This window comes from Stegodyphus dumicola, chromosome X1, assembly GCF_044657685.1.
Source record: "Stegodyphus dumicola isolate Sdum_Otavi_A_Nest chromosome X1, ASM4465768v1".
NCBI lineage: Eukaryota > Metazoa > Arthropoda > Arachnida > Araneae > Eresidae > Stegodyphus > Stegodyphus dumicola.
This window is the reverse complement of record NC_140780.1, coordinates 234,506,815-234,529,981: the sequence shown is the minus strand read 5'-3', so window position 1 is coordinate 234,529,981 and position 23,167 is coordinate 234,506,815. Positions and strand designations below refer to the sequence as shown.

General features: G+C 32.3%; 1 protein-coding gene, 1 long non-coding RNA gene and 1 other non-coding gene across 7 annotated transcripts in view; 1 reads left to right on the top strand and 2 right to left on the bottom strand.

Annotated features, from left to right (window-relative positions):
- The window catches only part of LOC118195463 (uncharacterized), a 189,133-nt gene that overhangs the window by 123,198 nt on the left and 42,768 nt on the right, over window positions 1-23,167 (bottom strand). The gene's annotated exons all lie outside the window — the stretch shown is intronic.
- On the bottom strand, window positions 14,399-14,505 carry LOC118195465 (U6 spliceosomal RNA). The gene has a single exon (XR_004759271.1). It is a non-coding gene; the product is annotated as a U6 spliceosomal RNA (small nuclear RNA).
- LOC118191159 (uncharacterized) overlaps window positions 14,750-23,167 on the top strand; it is an 80,792-nt gene continuing 72,374 nt past the window's right edge. Inside the window, exon 1 of the long non-coding RNA XR_015038368.1 lies at window positions 14,750-14,838. This is a non-coding gene — a long non-coding RNA (uncharacterized LOC118191159). The remainder of the gene's footprint in view (window positions 14,839-23,167) is intronic.

Sequence of the window (23,167 nt, the reverse complement as noted above, 5' to 3'; positions counted from 1 at the left end):
GACACAATTTGTACCACGCAACAATAAAACTTGTACTGATTTGGATTGCGGAAATTTCATGTAGTGGCATTTTGCTTGGTAATCGAAACGTCAAGGTCAGTTTATATATATGATGCATCTACATAATTTTATTCCAATTTTCAAATTATAAATTGACATTTGGTATTAGGATTATTAATTAAAACATTGAAACCCACAAAAACACTTTATAAAACTAATAATTGATCTGATGTTTATTAGGTAAAGTAAGATATTTCTAAAAAGCTCCTCGTAAGCACTTCCACGTAAATGCAATTCCATGACAATATCAATCCAATTAGCTGAAATACACCGTATCTTTTTCCTCATAAATATAAAAATTTTTATTGTGTTAATAGAATGATTGAAACGTTATTTTTTAATTTTAGATTCTGGGAAAATTATATTTAATTACCAGTCTAAAATACTGAGACTGCTCTACATCACGGTTTAGTCAAGCAGAAACCTGAAATTTATCGACATAAAGCACATGACCTTGAAATGAAACTAAATTCATAGTAAGACTCTAACTGTAGTAACTACCTGAATTTGTTAATGATATGATCCACATCTGCTTTGTGACAGATGAACAAAATTGTAGAATGCATACACAGCATAGAATATAAGATCATTATCATCATTATAAAACTCACTACAGTCATCAGCAAAGTGAAAATATCTTCAACGGATTTCTTTCGCAAATTGAAAAATAATAAATGAGGAATTTAGCAAAAGCAAAGTAGCGAACTTGTATAAGCAATATCTAAAAAATATTATATGGGAATGACGTTACAAAGGCTTTTATCATCGCAATGACGAATATGAACACATTTATTAGAATTAAAGGTATCATCAATTACCATTTTAATTCAATTTAATGTTTTCAAATTCTTCTTTGCTGTTGTTTGAGAATATGTTGTCTTGTCTAAAAGTTAGTGCAGAAAAGTCAGAGAGGGCCAAAAGTATCTAAAATAGCCCTAGCGACGTCGATGATCCCCGAATAATATAGTACCTGGCCCTGAGGGGGGGGGGGACAAAATCCATTCTGAAGAGCCTGACCGGTGTGGCAGGACAGTCAAATGTCTACTACAGAAAGTTGTGTACCAGGGCAGCAATTATAACTTCGCTGCCATCAGGTGATATTTTCGTTCCTTTAAAATGGTTTGTTTTCAGTCTGGCTAAGGTAGATGAAATAATTCGGTTGCAGTTTAGCTCGGGAATATAATTTTTTTTAACTTGTTTAGAGATGAGTCCGACTGGCTGTTGCATCTGCATTAGAAAAGGTATGAGAATATAAAAGTGTAGATAAAAAGCCGAACATGTTCAGATATATGTAACACTTTTAAATGTGTAATAAGGTCATTTAAGATGACTACGAAGGGCGCTTACACCGGAGAATAAATTGCATAAAAAATATGTTTAGTGGATGACGTATTTGGAAGCTCTTATAACATAAATTATACTGAAATTCTACCTTTTTCCGAATGAAGCTGATTTTTTTATCAATTCATATAAACACAGCGCTTTTCTCTTTAATAGCTTTACGAATAGCACGGTAAGAAAATTTTAAAAATGTATGCTATTTATATAACTAGACATAGTAATAAAAATTTGGAAGAAATGCTTTAAAAATCGATTTGGTCAGACATACAATGGAAACTCCAAAAATATAAATCATATCAGAAAATGTAAATTCCAAAGAGCAATATTTTATGCGAAATGTTTTGCATTTCATTTACAGGAACAGGGAAAATACAGTAATACGTCTCATTACTGCAGTAAACTACACTGCTTAATTGTTTTACACACATTTATGCCATTCGAACTTCTTGTAACATTTACTTTTTTAGTTCGATTTATATTTAATGTTAATGAATATACAAAATAGTGAAGTCACTTTAAAATGGGCACTTCATGTATCTAGCGCTATCTCGTGAATTGCTGGCAGAGAAAATGAGCAAGAATACCATTAGCAGACGATTCTAGGACCACCCTCGGGTCAAACAAGGAGCGATCTCGCCCCCCTCCTGGGGAAAATCAGTAATGGGACAACGCAAAATGGTGAAGTCTGGGCTTCATCCGAGGTTCAGTCACCTTCAGTTGCCTACTCATACAACGCTAGATATGAAGGTTACATGTACGGCTTCTATTCACAATACTCTCTCTACTTCTCGTCACTTAAAACAATATAATATCTTTTATTCTTAAATTCTTGATCCATCATATATATACAGGGCTAATTTCTAGAAGTAGAAGTGCCGGAGCCCTATGGAAGATTAAAATTACATAAAATGTACAGAGATAAATTATAATTTAATAAGCGATTTTTTAATATAATTTTATTGCTAAAAATAAAATTTTCGAGATCAAATTTCTACTGGAATAATTGTTCACTTACATAAAAGAAGTGCCGAGTATTCTTATTTAGGGCTCCAGTGCACTAACTAGAATTAGAATTTATCCCCAAAACTAAGAATTACCGGTGCAATTTAAGCTCTGTATATATCTATATATATCTACATGTTTATCATGTTTATCTACCTCTCTCTCTCTCTCTCTCTCAGAGAGAGAGGTAGATAAACATGATAAACATGTAGATATATATATATATATATATATAGAGAGAGAGAGAGAGAGAGGTAGATAAACATGATAAACATGTAGATATATATATATATATATATAGAGAGAGAGAGAGAGAGAGGTAGATAAACATGATAAACATGTAGATATATATAGATATATACAGAGCTTAAATTGCACCGGTAATTCTTAGTTTTGGGGATAAATTCTAATTCTAGTTAGTGCACTGGAGCCCTAAATAAGAATACTCGGCACTTCTTTTATGTAAGTGAACAATTATTCCAGTAGAAATTTGATCTCGAAAATTTTATTTTTAGCAATAAAATTATATTAAAAAATCGCTTATTAAATTATAATTTATCTCTGTACATTTTATGTAATTTTAATCTTCCATAGGGCTCCGGCACTTCTACTTCTAGAAATTAGCCCTGTATATATATGATGGATCAAGAATTTAAGAATAAAAGATATTATATTGTTTTAAGTGACGAGAAGTAGAGAGAGTATTGTGAATAGAAGCCGTACATGTAACCTTCATATCTAATGAATATATATATATATATATATATATATATATATTGTATGATCTTAAATTCAGCGGCCGAGCGGTAAAGACGCTGAACACTGGTAGTTCGGTCCGAGGTTCGAATCCCGCGAACGGGCTGGCTGTATGGGCGTTTTCGTGGTTTTCCCCATGTGTAACGTGTATACGAGCCAGTTTCCCTTAGAAATTCCTCCACGAAGGCATCCCTCTCTTTAGGCAGATAGCCCTCGTGTGCTTTGCCATAATTGAATAACCCAACCCATGATCTTAAATTCACTTAGTTCGAAAACAATTTATTCTAATACTTGCGCAATAGCTGCAAAGTAAGATAATAATTTATTTACTAAAATATTGATTATATTATCTCTTAATATTAGTAGAAGTATCTAAAATGAGTGAACCCATAGGTAGGAAGTTTAAATCCGGAATAATTTGTTTTTGCAAAGATAGCATTATGTTTCTTAATTTTCTAATGTTTATTTCAATTACTTTGAGTTCTATTTCATAATTCCAGTTAAGATGCATCACCATTATTACTTGAGTAAAAGACGAAACACCTTCGTATTTATTTATTAATTATTGTTCATTGAACGGGAGTTGGTTTGTTCCCCTTGAAAAGTCAACTAATTTCCGATCAATAGCAATAATTACTTGCTTTTAATTTAATTTCTTTTTCAAAGTTTAAAATTTTGTTATTCATGATTTACTTCAAGTCCCCGTAAAACATTTTTAACAATTTACATTCAAGTTACTTAAAAACAATTTTCGGAATTAAACTTCCTACCTATGGGTTCACTCTTTTTAGATACTTCTACTAATATTGGGAGATAATATAATCAATATTTCATTACTAAATAAATTATTATATATTTACATGTTTATCTACATCTCTCTCTATGTATGCATATATATATAATTATTTTTTTAAACCTTTCTGATAAATCAGTGTCTTCCTAATATTGTCAGCTGAGACACATGTCGACCTGGGTAAGTTATCGCATACTTGAGAAATCGAAATGCAATGGGCGATCACTTGCTTTCATTTCAAATCTTGATAAATTGTACGGTCAAGGGATTACCACTTAATCACACTTCTTACAACAGTTTGCAGATTTTTATGATTGTATTGCTTTTCCTAAAGTAAAAAATTCTGCTTAAGTTATATATTCATTATGCTTTAACGAGTTAAAAAAAAAAAAAAAAAATCCTTAATTTCAAATGCAAAATTCACCGAGACAAGGTTAAAAAACACTTTTGAGGGACCAGCTACAAATTTAACAACAAATACTGCTTTACCTAAAGACAGAGCCATTAATCGTTAACAGACGCAACTTTTGTTTTCACTTGCTCTTTAATTTATCCTCAAAAGCCTTGAATAATGTCGGTTACAGGCATGGTAAAACGAATTACGCTCTTAATACCTCTGCGACATTTGCACTTAAGTGTAGAACCGTTTTGTTTTTAATTGATGAAAGTATCATAAATAATTTATCAACAGGAGCTTTTATTTTACAGGTTAAATGATAAAGTCAGTACATGAGCTGGGTCGAGGATGCTTTCAAAGAAATGAGCACGTTTCCAAGTTTAATTGGCTAACCAGAGAAATTTATCTAGGATTAATATTTAAAGCCAAATTCAATAGCCATATTTTTCCAACACTTTGTTATAAGCTCTGTATCAAAGAAAAAAATTTCTGTTACACAGCAAGTCTTGGTATGTTTGTTAGTTGCACAGCAAGTCTGAGCTTTGCTTCTTCTCTTTCGATTAGGTAGTTTTTCCCTCATTGTGGAATTCATACATTTTTTTTTAAAGATACATACGTATTATAATAACTAAAAAAGTTAAGCAGGCACTGTAAAAATGCAGATCGTGCAATTTAACAGGATCTGCTGTTGAATAAACTTCGACAGCGCGACATTTTTCACCAAATTTTGCAACCCGAAACTCTGTGCATTATACGAAATACGATCTATAAAAAAGGCTCCACCGAGAAATAACGGAAGGGTGTGGAACGGTCTTTCAATAGTTATTCGCTTCATTTTCGACACTGACATAATACTTTCGGTCAACAAAAATGATGATGGGAATGCCTTTATTTGTTTTCACATCCGGTAATTCTACTTCACTTCCGGGAATGGAAAGCTTCCGACGTAGTTCATTTATATATTTGTTTACTAACAAGCGCTGGTGACTCATTCTCTTTAGCAGTGGTTAGATGGAAGGAAATAAAATGCCTATCAATAAAGGTAAAATATTGCACTTTACAATGCAAGTGGAAAATGAACTAAAATGTTCAGATGAATGTAATATTAATAGAAGAGAAAAATTCATTTCTCTAGCTCTTAAAACTGTGCTACATACAGTTTTGTACCCCCACTTTCCAATAACACTTAAAGAAATTGCATATATTAATTATCGCTTTTGAAGTGTGCTTTTACAATGGAGCAAATTTACAGGCAAACAGTTCATTTCCAAAACAGTACAGACTCACATAGATTAAAATTTGAGGCAGATCAACAAGTATGGTAAGTCATTAAGCCTACCAAGTAGCAAAAAACAGTACACATTTTACAGTTTATCACGAGTTCGCATCTCAAAATGAACGTGGGGTTTTTCACGGCTTTTCCTTATGCGTAAAGTAAGTACGATCTTTTTTTAGAAGCGCTCTCTACAAATGGATCAGTTCCTTTAGGCAGAGAGCACCAGACTACTTTTTTTAATTTAAACACCTAGATGAAGTTAAAAATATTAAATTGAGTTCATTTGAAAAGCTACAATTAACTGCCTCATATTTTGGTCAATAAAGTTCCCGTTTTATATGAATACGTTATTTTTTTTCCTCACTTTTATGCAAAAAGTCTTTTAGAAATAGTAAACACGAACCTATTTTTACAGACGTATATGTAACCAACGTACTAAGAACTACCAGATATACATAAATACGATAATTCTTTTTTTTTTTTTTTTTTTTTTTTTTTTTTTTTTTTAATTTTGACATTTCGTAGATTTGGAAATCTATTGTTTAATTTAGTAATTCCCCCTTAACAGGCTTAGAGTTTGGTTTATTTGATTATTTTGATTATGGCAAAGCACTTGAGGACTATCGGCCTAAGGAAAAAGTGATGTGTTTGTGGAGTACTTTCAAAGGAAAGCTTAGTCCTATACACGTTACACACGGGGAAAACCACTAAGACGCCACACAGCCAGGCCATTCGCAGGGTTTCGAAACCGTCTCGAACTACCTTCAACGATTTTACCGCTCGGCCACTGGTCGGCGCTAACAGGCGTGGAGAATCAAGCAAAAAAGTTCTCTGAAAAACTACTAACTGCATAACTTTGCTTTCAAACTTTCGCCCTCCCTTTTTTTTTTTTTTTTTTGAGCTTGACTTTCTAAGAAAATGTTTTCCACATTTCTGAAGTTTGAATAAAAGCTATATATAATAAAATTTCAGGAACGTGTTGAAAAGCAAACTATTCAAATATTGCCTTTGTTGGGATGGTTTAATTTTACCCATCCTCTCGATTTGCACAAATCTTATTTACTTGCAGAAAAATACAAGGAATTAAATTAAATTCCTTCAGAATTAGTGATTCGTATGAAAAGGTCGCTTAAAAATCTCTACATAAATTCACATATGAGATCTTAAATAGTTTTAAAGCATAATTTCTGTGAGTAAAATTAGATGCACCAAGTATGCGAATTAATACATTTTCTTTTACGCTCTTAAGTTAAATTATGACTTCGAAAAGTAATAACCTCTTACCTTTTCTTTCAAAAAAAAAAAAAAAAAAAAAAGAAAGAGAGAAATTTGTTACACTTTTTTTTTGGAAAGTGTGAAGACCCCTGTTATACTAAGGGGGGGGGCATTTTTTCGTGGAGATGGTTTTAGGAGGTCATAAAATCCATTGTATAATTGATATGCTTTTCCTCTTTCTCGCGCAGTTGTTGGGACACCGAGCGTGATAATAGCTTCTTTTAGGAGAAAAAATCTTAGAACTTTTCAGTTTAACTTCTAGCCCTTGAAATCAAATTTCTCTCTTCAAACTCCTGGACTGTAACTGTCGACATAATGACATAAATTTTAATCTACGAGGAAGTAGCCTTTTGCACTAATTCAAATGCTCATGTCTTACTAACTGTGCTATAAAACTGAAATAACGAACTGACTGAGATGTGGACAGCTTCCTACTGAGTGGAAATTTCTCCAGCATTTCTGATTGTCATACAGTATTTCCACTTGAGAATCATATTTTCCAGACACATATATACAAAATGTTCAAAAAGGGTTACTAGAGCCTTAAACATACTTGCATATGCTTTCAGCTACACCAAAATACTACTTACATATGCTTTCAGCTACATGAATTTCAAACGAAACATCTTCAATTTTGAGATAAAAAGGTCCCTCCCCGTAGAGTGTTGCATTGCTCATTTTGAAATCCTCGAGTTTGTTAATCAAAAATTCGTTAAAGTTTACACAATATGAAATCGATAATAAAACAAATTCCAAATTTCAAATTTGGGCTTCCAGATGCCCATATTCGCAAGAGGATTACGTTATGCAAAATTTGGTAGCTCTAGGTACCGTTGTTTTATCACAGTGCGAGAAACATACGTACATTTATGCAGATTTTTCATTATTATTTTCTTTAAATATAATACAGGGCGATAATATTTGGTGGCAACAATTTGAAAAGTGAAACAACGCTTATGGTGAATCAATGCAAAATGCCAAAACGAAATTAAGAAACCGTCTTAAATAAGACAGCATTAATTATTAAATTTGTAGCTGGAACCAAGAAAATAATAATTTTCAACGTCTCATTGAATTTTGGAGGTAAATGCACAGAATTTTTTTTAATTTAGCTTATTAAACAGAATCAGTATTCTCCTTATAAAATGTTAGATTTTAAATCTATGATATAAAATAGATATAAAATGTTAGATTTTATATCTGTGATATCAAACAGATATCAATAAACAATAAGAATAAATTTTAAAAAATGAAACTTTGTTAATAAAATACTCATACGTGTGTAGTTAGCTATTAACAATATATATATATATATATATATATATATCAATAATTATTCTACCTGTAGCGTTCTATTTCTTTAGTTCCAGGACTAACATTTTCCGATAAAAATGTGTCCCCCCCCCAAAAAAAAACAGGTACGTTTTAAAAACGACGACGCCTTAGAACAGCAGTTCGTTCTTTGTTCAGGATTACCCCAATGTTTCGAAACAATTTGCTTTCATGTGTACACCCAACTTTCTAGCCAACAACTATTTACGGGTTGCTTTATAATGAAATACGAAACCTGCCTTTTGACAAAATAACCTATCCCTGACACTTTGCTAAAGAGTAAAAAAAAAAAAAAAAAAAAAAAAAAAAAAAATGGCGCCATCATCGGTCTTGGAGAGTTAGTGTTAACAACTTAGTAGCTAACCTCAATTAAAGCCTGGCATTCATTAAAAAAAATCATGCATTCTCAAAGATGGTATCTGAGGTAATAAAAACTCTGTTCAGAAAAAAAATCAGACTCATGAGTGAAGAAGATTCTGAAATTGTTAAGTTGCAGATGCCGAGATTACGCCATTACTTTCATAAAACTGAATGAGTTCTATACTTTGAAATAACTCAAACTCGTACAAGCAAGGCCCAGTCGGGCAAACCATGAACTTGGAGAAAACCAAGAATCCTATGACGCTATCCTATTCTTTAATTACACTATGTATGAGTGAATGATAAATGCAGCACAAAGTTTAATTATCTGAAACATCACTTGCCAATAAATACTAATAAACAACAAATGGAAATGTTCTGTGACTGAGTTTCAGATCAAACGGGGAAGAGGAAAAACCATTTCACAGCTCGGGCGAACAAACAAATACATTACTTAGTGAGTCGTGTATGTCTAGCCGCATCGCGGGAGGGGAAGAGCGTGTGACGCCAAACGTTATCTCCGTTAACTTGTAACTAAGCGGCCTTGGGGCAAGGTCGTGCTTACTCCACCCCAAGGCCGTATTAACAGCCCACGCAGACCAGGTTCAATAATAAAGCAACCATCAGAAAATAAACAAGTTTTAGCTTCAGGCGAAGATTCCAAATTCTTCACTGAATAAAGAAAACGAAATTCCTAATAGGATATACCGGGATTAAGGAAGCAGGACGTTTCTGATTTCTTGCATTAAGTTCGAATACTGGGGTACCCGTCTAAGGTCAAATTATTCGAGGCATTATTCTTTAAACACTTTATTTGAATTTTCACTAAAATTCTTAATGTGGAAGCAGGGCAAATTTCCGCTTAATGCAGATAATTTTCTCATATTTCATTTACCATTAAAGTTTTAAAATAAAAAAAAAATATATATACCATATTATTCCGAATTTAAATCACACTTTTTATTCAGATTTTTAAGACGTAGAATTAGGGTGCGTCTTAAAATTCAAAGCGAATATTTTAACAACCTATTTCTGCCGATCTGCCACTTCCCCAACAATCTCGACTTAAAAATTAAAGTGATTTTAAGACAGATATTTTTCAGTACCAACTATAATTAATAAATATATAAATAAAATTATTTTTCCAGTTTTCAGATCCTGCTGGGGCTTAAATTCAAAGTAATATGGTAATAAATATCTTATTTCCCCCTCACACACTAGAAATAACTGAAATGTATTTTCAAATTTAAAATAATAATTTTCTTTGATTTAATACTAAACAATCAGCCCTACCGAAATCACGAATAAGAAGTAAAACCGTTATGGCCACCATTAATACCTAAGCGAACTTTTATTTTGCATCCTTCTAATTCCATATCATAAGATTTATATAATATGGGCTTTCAGGTACATGAGAAATAATTTAAACAAAATAAAACAAATAAAAACACAAAAAAGGGGGATGGGAGCAATCAAATATTCTCTAAGCATACGATTAATCACTTCTAATAATAAAACCCACATTATTCCAGTTTTCTGTTTCCAAGCAAAGTAAGGACCCTTTCTATAATTTCCTGAAGTTTGGGGTTAAAAAGGTGCTGTGGGGTAGGAACAAAAACGTGAACATGTTAAAAGAGACTACTGTTTCCAATGCTTTAAATATTACAGAAAAAATAAACAATGAGTTGATCAAGTCTGCTAAGAGAAATAAGAAATAAGGTTGGTTGGTTGTTTAATAAAGGGCAAAGCACAAGAGGATTATCTGCGCTAGGAGGGATGCCTTCGAGGAGCACTTACTAAGAGTAAATGATCCCCGTATTCACATTACATTACAAAACTCTATGCAGACCAATTTACCGGAAATCGGACCGAGGATAAATTAATAAAAATCCAGATCATTTTCAAATTAATACAGGATTACGTTTCATAGTTCGTGTACAGTGCAACGGATTTATTTCATTATCTGTTTCATTTTATTAATCAAAACAACAGACGAAAATTGGACTTGCACAGCCGTGCTTCAGCACAAAGTTACTAACACCTTTATGCAAGCCGGCTACAGTTCGGAACAACTGAGGCTTTCATAAGAATGCATTAAGTTGTCTGCACTTCTATGCAAGTGAGTTTCTAACTGAAAAAAGCAACCTTATCATGAAGATGGGGTCACCTTATGACAGTGCACCGCTGTATATAAGTCCGATTTCTGTTATGAAGTTGTTCGGAGCAAAAGTGCTCGCTTTAAAGTTAATATATAGACATTTAACAATTTTTGGAATAAATAATAACAATTACATCTACCTCATATTGCATTTGACCATCACAAATTGCACCTTTCACAGCTTGAAAATTATAGCTGTTGAACTTACCACTTTAGTTCAACTACTGCTCAAAATAAATTTCATTTATTTTACTTTATTCAATTAAAAAATAAATTGCTTAGTAAAAAGTAATTAGATTAATACAATTAATTCAAATACTAAATTCACATAAACATATTTTTAAATGTTTCGATAAATAAATTATAGGCAAAAGTAATTAGATTAATACAATTAATTCAAATACTAAATTCACGTAAACATATTTTTAAATGTTTCGATAAATAAATTATAGGCAAAATAAATATACCTTAACTATCGTAAATATACATGTATAACCCATATATCAAATGCATATTTGCACAGCGTGTCTTCGACTGCCAGCTTATCTCCGTCTCTGTCCCACGACTCAAAACAAAATCCTATTAAAGAAGATGAATAGGAGAAGAAGGCAAGCTCCCGTAGACACAGTGTAAACTAGCCTTGCTCGCCTCGAGCGACTTTCGAATTGAAACCATTATGGGATGAAACAAACGCGCAGGGAGCTGGCGAAATTAAATCCCGGAGAATCAAGCCTACTTTAAACGCTATCGAAGTACGTTTAAAGTATATGCTATTTGAGAATTATTTTTGCTGTTGCTAATTTCTTGAAATTTTTGCCCTGCAGTATATTTTGCACAAGATGTTTTTTTATTTCACAGAACCTTTTTTTCATTTCATAATTATTCATTTTCGTACTTTTAAATGCTTCATAAATGGTTACCATTATTTTAATATTTCTAATGTAATAATATATATGCTTTAATTTTAAATGTAAGTACTTCAAAAAAATAAATTAATAAATGTTACATTTACTATTGTTAACAAAGCAAAAAACAGAGAGGGGTAAACAAGCATTATGCCTTAGCAGTAGTGGTCCCCATCGCAAACACGAACCGGCCTTGACTCTCGGGTTCAGATGAAGGACGAGGAACCCGGTTTTTGCCTCTAGGCTAACGGAGATTCAAGGAGAAAAAGGAAACTAAGGCAGACTGTGTATAAATATTATTTTGGAATGCACTCATTTCTTCAAAGATTAGGAATCAAAAATACATTTTCTCCATTGGGATTTTTGCTGTTCTAGTAAGCAGTGTGGAATAATTAATAAGAAATGTCAGTTAGGATAATTTAGTGTTTCCGAAGGTGTTTTCGAGTTCCCTCAGAGAGCAAAAACGAAATTTTTATTAGGATTAGTGTTGTAAACTGTTTCGGAATAAGATTTATATTTTGAGCTAGGGTAAATTTGGAATTGTTAACGGAACAATTCCAAATTTACTATGATGTTATGTTAGTAATTATAACATAATATCATAGTGATGATACTATTATATTATGTTACTATGATATTATCTTGATTGATGATCAACATAATACCATATTATGTTGTATATCATACTAACGCTGAAAACTCAAAGATATTTCTAATATGAAAATAAATAAGAACTAAAAGTTTTATGCAAAGAATTCACATTTTTAAATCGTTCAATCAGAGCTATCTGATCTGTCAGGTTCTTAGATATTGCTGGAAGTTTTGGAGCGCATGTGCAGATGAATTTGAAGACCTGTCTTTAGCCTGTATAGTATGTCCAAAGAAGACCCAAATCAAATTTTTTGGGATGTCGACGCCTTACATATTTTCGATTCAATTTTTCTTCGTGGCGTTGCTATGTCGTTGAAGCTTTATTTCTCTTAATTCAAACTGCTTAATCCTATGGCCATGGCTAATAGCTCGGTGTTATAGGATTGAGAGCTGGATTAATGGAGATTTCTGTGTTTAGACAAAATACCGCAGTCTCCTTGGGTAGAACTGAAAAGAATTTGAAGATTTTTCAGCATATTTTATCACTTCTTAATCATCTTTGCATGTCTTTAAGTTTGTCCACATTCGTTTGGAACACTCATAAGAGTACGTCCGTTAATATAAAATAATTATGTTGGAATACGTGTAAATTCAAATATATTTGGATTTCTGATCATTGAAGTTGTAATCTCGTGTGGTTTTCCGTAATTTTCTTAATAACAACCAAATAGTAATCATTTAAAATATGCATAGTAAAACATGATACAATTTAAGATTTTGCTGTTTTACTTCTAAATTAATATGATAAAATTTATTTTAAACACTTTACGGATTTTCTCAAGTGCAACCAAAATAAATCCTTTGCTGTAGGAACTAAATGGTGTGGTCCTCTGTGGTTTGCCAAAACTGATGAAGCCAACTTGATGCAGAAGACTATCATAAAGCTGCTTGAAACAGCCCGTTTATTTAGTTTTTGAACTTCTGGCGCTACTACGGCAGTGGAATTACATAAGATATATATAGTTTGTCCCAATTTTTCAATTTATATTAATGGAAGAAAAAATAAAAAATTCAGATTAAAATGATAACAATTAAGTAAAAATAGAAAAAGGGAAATGACTAGTTCCTTTCCATTAAAATTATTCCTGTTAGCAGTGTGGGAATATTAAAAGAGAATGGATATCCTTGTATGATAAGAAAGCTCTAATAAGGACGCAAGTATGCTTTTTCTATGTGATGGAAACTTGTATAAAGCAATACAACGATATGCGGATATCTAGCCCGGCAGATGTTTTAAAATCTTCAACAGAAACACTTAAACTTAGATGCATAGAGAATAAAGGAAAATGTGTTTTATTCACCCAGTTTTCTCTCTGCAGAACGGTGTTTGAGACACCAGGGTGCCTGTTAAGGTCAGAGAGGAATACTTGTTAACGTATTAATAACAATGGGTTTGCTCTCTAAATTAGTGCGAGCAGAAAAGTCGAGGAACTGGTGACTGTGACAAGAATGAGGTAGTGCAAAAATAGGCAAATTGAATTCATTAAGAATTATCAAATACAAAACATCAAATACTAAGACATGAACTTCTAATAATTATATACTTATACCTATACCTACAACATACACAAAAGTGAGAATGCAGACAGAAAATTCGAAGTGTAGCAGATAAGAGGAATGAAAATAAATACATAAATAAACACATTAGATTGCATATTACATGATCCATACAGTTAGTTGGGCCATAGGCCTATCCATATTTTCCAAACTGTTATAGTCGTAATCACAGATTTTAATACTGGGATTTTTTTATATTGCTGCCTTTCATGAAATTTTTTTGGCTAAGTTATAATAATGAGTGCGCAGTAACTCAATGCCTAACTCTTCATATATTCTATTATTCCTTACATACCATTCAGCATTTACAATTTGTCGTAGAACAGTATTTTGGCAGACTTGCAATCTTTTCCTATTAGTTTTCTTGGTATATGCCCAAACTGGATTTGCATTAGAATGGACTTGTAAATGAATAACTTGTTGTCAATAGATAATATACTGTTTCGAGCAATTAATGGGTATAGTTTGGCTTTACACACTCGAAACTTCTGGATAATAGATGTTAATGTGCGGGGACCATGTAAGTGACTTAGGAAAAAATGTGGAACGCTTCACAATTTTGCGTGTCATCCTTGCGCAGGGGCCATGTTAATCTTCTCTGGTATCGTTCCAATTTTAGTATATGTACTGCCAAAGCAATACATTCACCCAGTTTTGTTGGAAGGCATTACTTATAACCTACTGACACCCTAATAACAAATAAAAAGTAATACAATTTGTATCACTTCACAGAACAGTCGAACAAAGGATTTCAGCTGCTCCGATAAGCTTAACAGCTGTGCACCCTTCCGCGATAGTTTCATGGATCGATTTCGACATCTCGCTACCCCACCTGCGATTGTGCTACAGATGGTACCTTTGTAGTAACTTTTGGCACTTTCAGATTGGGCTACGCAGAAAGCAAATACAATGAAAATCCGTTGCACTTCTATGGCATAAAGGAGGGAATGAACTCTTTTAGTATCCATGAGACAGGTAATTGAATATTTTCATTACAATTCAAGTAATTCGTTGAACTTTACCTTGGCAAAGCGTAAAAGCATTAACTAATTGCTCAAGATGTCTGTGGAGTTTTACAGTATTCATTTATAAAATTTCAAATAACTGAAACATGTGTTTGAATTGGTTTGCTTTCAAATGTTTTACTTATTTTATATCTTGAAAATAAAGAGGGAAAACTTACGCATGTATAGCATTTCTGAGGGAAGGGTTAAATGAAAAACATAACACATTAAAAAGCACATATAAATAGATGTATTAATATTATTCTATTCTGCATTTCAAAAAAATTAATCATTATTACTTTAAGTAATATTATTTTTACTTGCACAATACATTTTCCTAACTGCCCGTATGTTTTACATATCATAAATCAGAAGTTTCAAAATCATATGAGAGAAATATATAAGTATAGTATATTCTTGAAATTTTACAATCTTGAACAGTGAATTACGTAAAATTATTTATAGCAATTTTATTCATCAACTTAGAATTCTAACACCTCAGATTTATGGCAGCCAATTAGCTCGGTAGGTAAAAACATAAGCAACACTGGGAATTCCCCCAGGGTTATACAAAATAGATGAAAAGGTTGCGACATAAAAGAAAAAATGTTGAGTTTCCGTCGGAAAATCCTCGAGGCATTCCTCTCTTTATGCAGACAGTCCTTGTTTGTACTGTTAGTAAACAATGCAGTCCAATCCAAATTTACCGTATTTCGCTTTTATAATACATGCTATACCTTGGCAAGACAAAAATCATGCAAAATGTATATCACACAAATAAATATCTAGCATAGTTCCTTTGATTTTATTTCCTTTCAGTCGAGAGAAAAATTAAGAACAAAAATAAAAAAAGTGAATCATCATTATTGAAATTTGAATCATCAAAGTTCAATAATGACGATTCCCCTTCCCATTTTTTTCATTTAGCTGCTACTCTACAGTTATCTGTGTATTCGTCCTATGTATCTTCACGAAATGGGTTTGCTTCAACTATAAAATGGGAAATATCAGAGGCTTAGATAAAATGGTTTGGTTTATGTGATTACGGCAAAGCCTTTAGGGCTATCTGCGTAACGGAAGGGATGCCTTCGTGGAGGACTTTCTAACGGAAAACGGGATGATGATTCCTTAGACGAAAGAGCTGGACTAGATTAGTATTCATTTTTAATTCTACAGCTAAATGTATTGCTGTCACGAGCCTTGATGTAGCAATATTACGATTCAGTCCTTACAGCTTACACAGTTACAATACTAAGCTTTCCGTCAAGGTTATATAACAACTACTCGTTGAATGGAATGATTTTAAATTAATACTTTTACATTTTTTTAAAGGTCAACACAGAGTTGGCATTTTCTCTAGATTTAAGATATTTTCAGATACAAAGGGAGGAAGTCTCTGCTTTATGTTTTTTACAGATCATAAAATAATACAGCAACAGTAGTTTTCATGAATGTGTTGAAATATTTACAGTACAAGGTGTTTCTCCCGCCTTCTTAACGAGCCTTCGTGGTGTGGTGATCTGCACACTTAGCGCGTAATTGAGAATTCCGCGGTTCGATTCCCGGCGAAGGCGTTGCGTATTTTTCATCTTTCCTGCTTCAAAAAAAAAAAAAAAAAAAAAAAAAAAAAAAAAAACCTAATGTCTCTACAACAGTATTTTTTTATTTTATTTATTTTTTATTTATTTTTTCATTTTAATAAATGGAACTTGACACAGAAATCGTCGATGGAAAAGCCATGAAAATATAGAAGGGTTAAAGAAACCTAAATTTGACTTAATTTCAGTTTTTATAGTAAAGGGATGCAATTAAAATAGAATTGAAAAAACATTTGATGCAAACATTCTTAAAATATTTAAACAGTATTTCGCAACTTCACCATTCTCAGTGCACAGATTCGCATAACATTCATATACCATACGAATCACACTATTGAAAGTAAATTATATTAAAACTCGAAACGACGAATTTTCAATCTGTGTCGCGATTTTACAACAGCAAAAACCGCTTCTCCCATGGATTCAAATTCCTAGACGGATTTGATTAAGTAAGACAATTATAGAAGGTTTAACAATGCTGGCGTCAATAGTTCTCTTTCAAGCCGCAATGGCAGTACTTTTGTAATGTTTCTTCTATTAAATGCCCTAAGAGACTAAATCTATCGATTACAAGTAACGATGTCTTGTCGCTTAATTTCTAAAAAAAGATAAAATCGAGGAGAAATTTTTAATGGGATTGGATTAATGTTAAGGTAACAGCCATCCACAGCTACTTAGAGAATATCCATGGGACTGAAAAATTGGCCTGTTTAAGACATGAGAAAAAGCATTTGTACAATACTTCAAGACCACAAATTATACATGGTTGCTCATTGATTAAATTTCTTTGACAGTGGACACACGAATACAATGAATACTATGCCACTTGCTTTATACAAAACTTCCAAAATATTTTAAATTATAATTAATAGGCAATGGGATAAAAACAAAGTATTAATTTGGCATTTTGCAAAGTCCTTGTTTCCAATTACTTATCTCATCGTCTGTATAGGAAGGAGAGAGTCAAGAGCAAAATATGTATAGATCATCAGTTAAATAACAAATGTTAGTTTTGGAGCAATCAATACATATGTTTAAAGCTTTATTTTTCTTTTTTTAACATATTATTCTTTTTTATACTAAAGCTTCATCATTTACTTTGCTTATAAACAACGATCATTTAGGAGGAAACATTCTGGAAAAATTTCCCTAAATGGTAACAATGAAAAAGCTCCGGTAATGTGCATCTTTTAAAGCCTAATGGTTGCATAACAAGATTTACTTCAGGAAAAATGAATAATAATAAAAAAAAAAAAAGATTAACATACTCATCTAGTAGCAGAGCCCAAAATAGTTCAATAGTACTGACTAAGTAGCATCACACTCACGCACAAAATAAAGACTCGAGCGTAATGAACTAACGAAAAATTAAAACTATTTTGGTAATTCAGAATCCGTGAAGAGAAATCTAGTAAGCTGTTCGAAAACGCAAATTAAGAGAAGTTATTCAGTCATTTAGACTGTTAACAAATCTAGTATACAATGAATAATACACAGAATATGCAAAGTTGAGCGAAAGAAAAAAAAAAAAAAAAAAAAAGAATTAAAGCTAAAATCTAAATATATGATGTACGCTTGCACAATTTTATTGACATTAAATTAAGGAAACTTTATAATTACAACACCCTTCCCTCTATTAAAAAAAAATAATAATTTTGTTGCCTTGGGCAGTTCACTGTCCCACAACATTCTGATATCATTTTAATGCAGTCAAACCCTGCTTATCGAAGCTGTAAAAATCGGATATAACGAATTTTATAGATACCTAGGACTAACACACTTCTTACATTTTTCAAATTTTGTTTTCAGAATTTTTGCAAGATTTAACCGAGAAATGACTTTACAGTCACCCATATTTAGACTATTACAGTAGGAAAAAATCATCCTTAACTTTACCGTTCTTTTACCTTCCCCTTTTCTTTGTTGCCTAAACAATAGCTATCTGAGGGAGGTGTAACACTCATTTCTTTTTAAAAAAAAAAAAGAAAAGAAAAGGTACAATCAAAACTTACGCCCAAAGGGGCGTTTTTTTAACGTTTTGTGTGTTACCTTTATTTATTAAATATTACGTTCTTCGCACTTAAACCATAAAATTCTATTCAACAGCAATATCGCAAAATAATTTTAAAATGAGCATATCTTTGGAATTTCTGATACACAGTCTCGCGCCCTGGAGATAATTTTTTTTCCTCCCGTGTAGTGTTGCCATTCCTCACTTTGAAATCGCTGAGTTTGTTAATCAAAAAAATTCTTTACTGTCTGACAAAGTATTAAATAGATAATAAAACAAATTCCAAATTAGGGCTTCCCGATGCTCATATTCGGTGGAAGATTACGTTATTCAACATTGATGGCTCTAGGTACCGTTGTTTTATCACTATGCGATAAACATACATTTATGCAGATTCTTCATTATTTAATTTCTTTAAATATAATACAGGGCTGTAATATTTGGTGGCAACAGTTTGAAAAATGAATCAACGTAGACAGTGAATCGACGCAAAATAGCAAAACGAAATTAATGCCCTTTTGGGCTAACGCCCTTTGGGCTAAAAAAAAAATAATAATATGCATATCTTAGGTATCTTAGAAGACCAGATTACGTTACGAAAAGGACTTATAAATGTGTATTTAGAAAAAGATAAATATTCGAGGAAAGGGTCTGAATCATGACTTTTATATTAAGTAATTTATCGTGTAAAATTATTAACATATGTTGAAATTAAAAATGAATGAAAAATAAATTTAATAGTTGCAAGCAATAATAATCGTAATTAACACTTGATAATATTTGTAATTAGACTATTGCCAATAATTTTAACATCCGTTGAGAAAGGCTAATAAATACAATGATAATAAATTTTTTCTTATTGTGTGTATGATTTCATTACTCAATTTTTTTACCTTTTTTTTTTCGGGGGGGGGGGGAGGTGTGGTTCTTACAGAATCGGGTACGACGAATCAAACTTTCGGTCACCTGAAGTTCGCTATAGCGTTGTTTGACTGTACTTTTCCTTTATTGCTCAGATATTATTGAGTTTGAATTCAGAGTAAATTACATTATTTAAAGAACATAAACTGTTTCAGCAACAAACAATGCTTAAATTTACTAAGTCTGTAATGATAGTTTTAAGTTATTTCGAGCAGCATGCTCACTATTTTTAGATAACAGCATTTTAAAGCCAATTTGTAAAAGACGAAAATTAAATTCACAAATATAACTCGTGAATTCCGTTAACGAATAAAGCTATATAGCAAGATCTTTTACTTGATATTTGTACACAAACGTTAATTCACTAACATACCTTATAGCAAAGAAATCTTACACACACATTAAAGTAATATTATTATAAGACAGAACATAGATAACGAACATAAATTCTTTACCTGAACTCACGACGATATATTTAAAGTCGAAATGAACTTTAGTTTGCGAGTTTACAGATCCACAATTTTAACGGGCTAAGTTGCCACAGGTTTGGTCCAAAGAATTTGTAAGGGGTTTGTCCCTTACAAATTGTTTGGTTTGGTCAAAGTAACAATCAAAGGAATTTCTGGAAGATCCCATGATAAACTGGAGGGTTACTTGGCCAATAGGGGGAGGGGAAGACAGATGTAAAAAAGTGGGTTCTTTCTAGGACATTTTAGCTGTACTACACGCATGGTCTACAATTAAAACCTCTTTGTCATTCAGCTTATCTGTCGAAATATACGTTAAATATGACTTTGTCTTCGCCCTTTCTTTTTTATATCAGCAGTTTTTAAGGACTGATTACGTAACTGAATAAATTAAGATGGCAATTAATTCACCGACTACGAGACTGTCATTTATAAAATCAGTTCAATATCAGCCGTTGTAATTTTCATGTTAAGAAGCTTTTCTAATGAAAAATAATGGATTTTCGATAATTTTTAGAATATGATTTAAAACTGGCAAGCAAAGATTCAAACAAATGATTATTACAAAATTGAATTTTAAAATCGTCTTGAAGGCTAAGGAGTTTTCGAAGCAGTTACAAGAGGATCAGCCAGTTAATAAAATATACAATTTTTTTGACTTGCAGAAAGTTATAACTAGAAAGACTATATAAAAAATTAAATAAGGCCGTGGATAGATCCAGGCGCATATAGAAAAATAATAGGAACACATGGAAAAATAAACAAAGTTCAATGATGCTTTATTCAGTGATCAATGATGTATTTGTAACAGCAATTTATTTATCCGATTTTTTTTATGAAGTCAGTTTTTTTAAAAAAAACATATGACCCTTATCTAATAAATACTTAATTTTAATTTTACACGTACAGCGCATGTTAACTGCAATGAAATTACAACTAGGCATATTATATCCTCTAATTAAACATCCAGTAAAAAAGCAGGCGACCGGAATTTTTTTTTACACTTCCTTCTACAAAAGTTGAATATAAAGAAATGTATTGATAAGAAGAATTTTATTAAAGCTTTTTAGCTGAGCTGAAAAAAAAAAAAAAAAAAAAAAAAAAAAAAAAAAAAAAAACAGGTTTATGCACAAATTTTGATGGAAATTTTATCAACAGAAAAATTTAAGATCGTCTAATGCGGCGCAATTCAAATTTATAAAATCTTGAAGATTTATGCCCCCCTTCAACTTCGCTGAGTGTGTATTGAGAGATGTTATGGTTTTTTAAAAGTGCACCCTGAGGCTACACGAGAAATAACATAAAACGTTAGCGCTTCATAATTAACAAAAAACTGAAATTTCTTTCTGTTCTTAATTTATTCATTTAAACAAAGACAAGGCGAATTTTTTAACTATTATCAAGCGGCATTTTTCTACAGACATTAAGACAGAAAAATAAATGTTATTTTTGAATGAAGAAGGAATATATCAAATTAAAGTTGTAGAGTCATTAGGATTTTTTAGAGGCAGAAAAGATGAAAAAAAGCAAACGCCTTCGCCGGGAATCGAACCTCGGACCTCTGGAATACCGCCCAGCGTGCAGAACCACTACACCACGAAGGACGCTAGGAAAGTGGGAGAAATACCTTATATACTCCCCTTTTTTAATGGCGACTAGGGTTTTAGGGAACCTAGTCGCCAAATCCTGGGTGCGGAGAATCATCATCCACAACACTTTTAGTTCGGGCGCCACTTGTAGAGTCATTAGGTATTTTTTTGAAAGCAGACAAGATGAAAAATTAGCAACCGCCTTCGCCAGGAATCGAACCACGGACCTCTAGAATACCGGCCCAGCGTGCTACCGTTACACCACGAAGGCACGCTAGGGAAGTGCGAGAAATACCTTATATACTCCCCTTTTTAAAAGGGCGACTGGGGTTTTAGAGGACCCAATCGCCAAATCCTGGATGTGGAGAATCCTCATCCAACACCCCTTTTAGTTCGGGCGCCATTGTTGAGACATTAAGATATTTGGAAGCAAGAGAGATTGAAAAATTAGCAACCGCCTTCGCCGGGAATCGAAACACGGACCTCTGGAATACCGGCTCAGCGTGCTACCGTTACACCACAAAGGCACGCTAGAGAAGTGGGAGAAATACCTTATAAAGTTATCATAAAACTCTCTAAAGTCTTATGTCCATCAATTTTAAATCCGTAATGTAAAATGAGTATAACACTTTTTTGTTTCAAACACTTGATAACCGTGAGGAAACATGAATTAAAAGCATTTTGGAATTGTAATGCATTGTTTTAACAAATGCATCAGATTCTAAAGCAAGTTCTCTAATGTATTACGTTCAGCAAATTCCCTGATACACCTTCAACTGATTTTTGCGCTTTGCTCATCCTATAAATCTTGCTCAAAATATGTTGACAAAAACGCCGGTTGGAAAACCACAGAAGTGGGTCGTAAAAGGAATAATTAAAATAATATCGTTGGAGGGGAAAATTCCCTTATAACATAAAGAAAAAAAAGTTGAAGTAAAACTGTTTGTTCTAAGCGTGTACTGCTCCTTTCTGCCGATCATACAACTCTTGAGTTGATTGCCTTAATGAATGTTATAAGTAATTACCCGGAATCGAATAAAAAATGCGTTTTTGCACTGATGTAATGAAAAGATGTATTTTGTAGCATAATTTACACCTCTAAATTGAGTTAAATAAAAATTTACTAAATCAACTATTTGTCGTCAATATCCATCCCCTTCCCTAGAAAATTTCCAGCGAACGTCCATATTTCACAATCTTACTAAAGAATTTAAATAAGTACCTGAATCTAGTGTCATGAATGGCTTATGTAATATTGTCAAATAATTTAAGTCTATAAAAGTGTCAACGAATGCATTTTGTCCAGTATTTTAATGAATATAAATATAATCAATTTTACTCGAAAGTTTGAATTTTCGATTTCCTTCAAGAACATATTTTAAAATTTTTCTTGAAAGCATCTTTTACCTTACACAGTTTTCGCGTTATTTATGCTTCATCTTTTAGATTTTGCAACTATCCGAACAATCGATTTTTTTTTTTTTTTTTTTTTTTTTTTTTTTTTAAGATTGTTACTTTAAACCAAAATCATAAGGATGCTTCACAAAGACACAGTTTAAATTAAACACAATATGCATAATATCATTTTCTAAATTTCACGGTTTAGCACCTCTGTCGCCTGTTATTAGATATGGTTCTTCAACATCCGATGATGGTGACAGTACTTTTTTTTAAAGAAAGCAATCGATTTAATAATAAAGAAAAAGAATAAAAA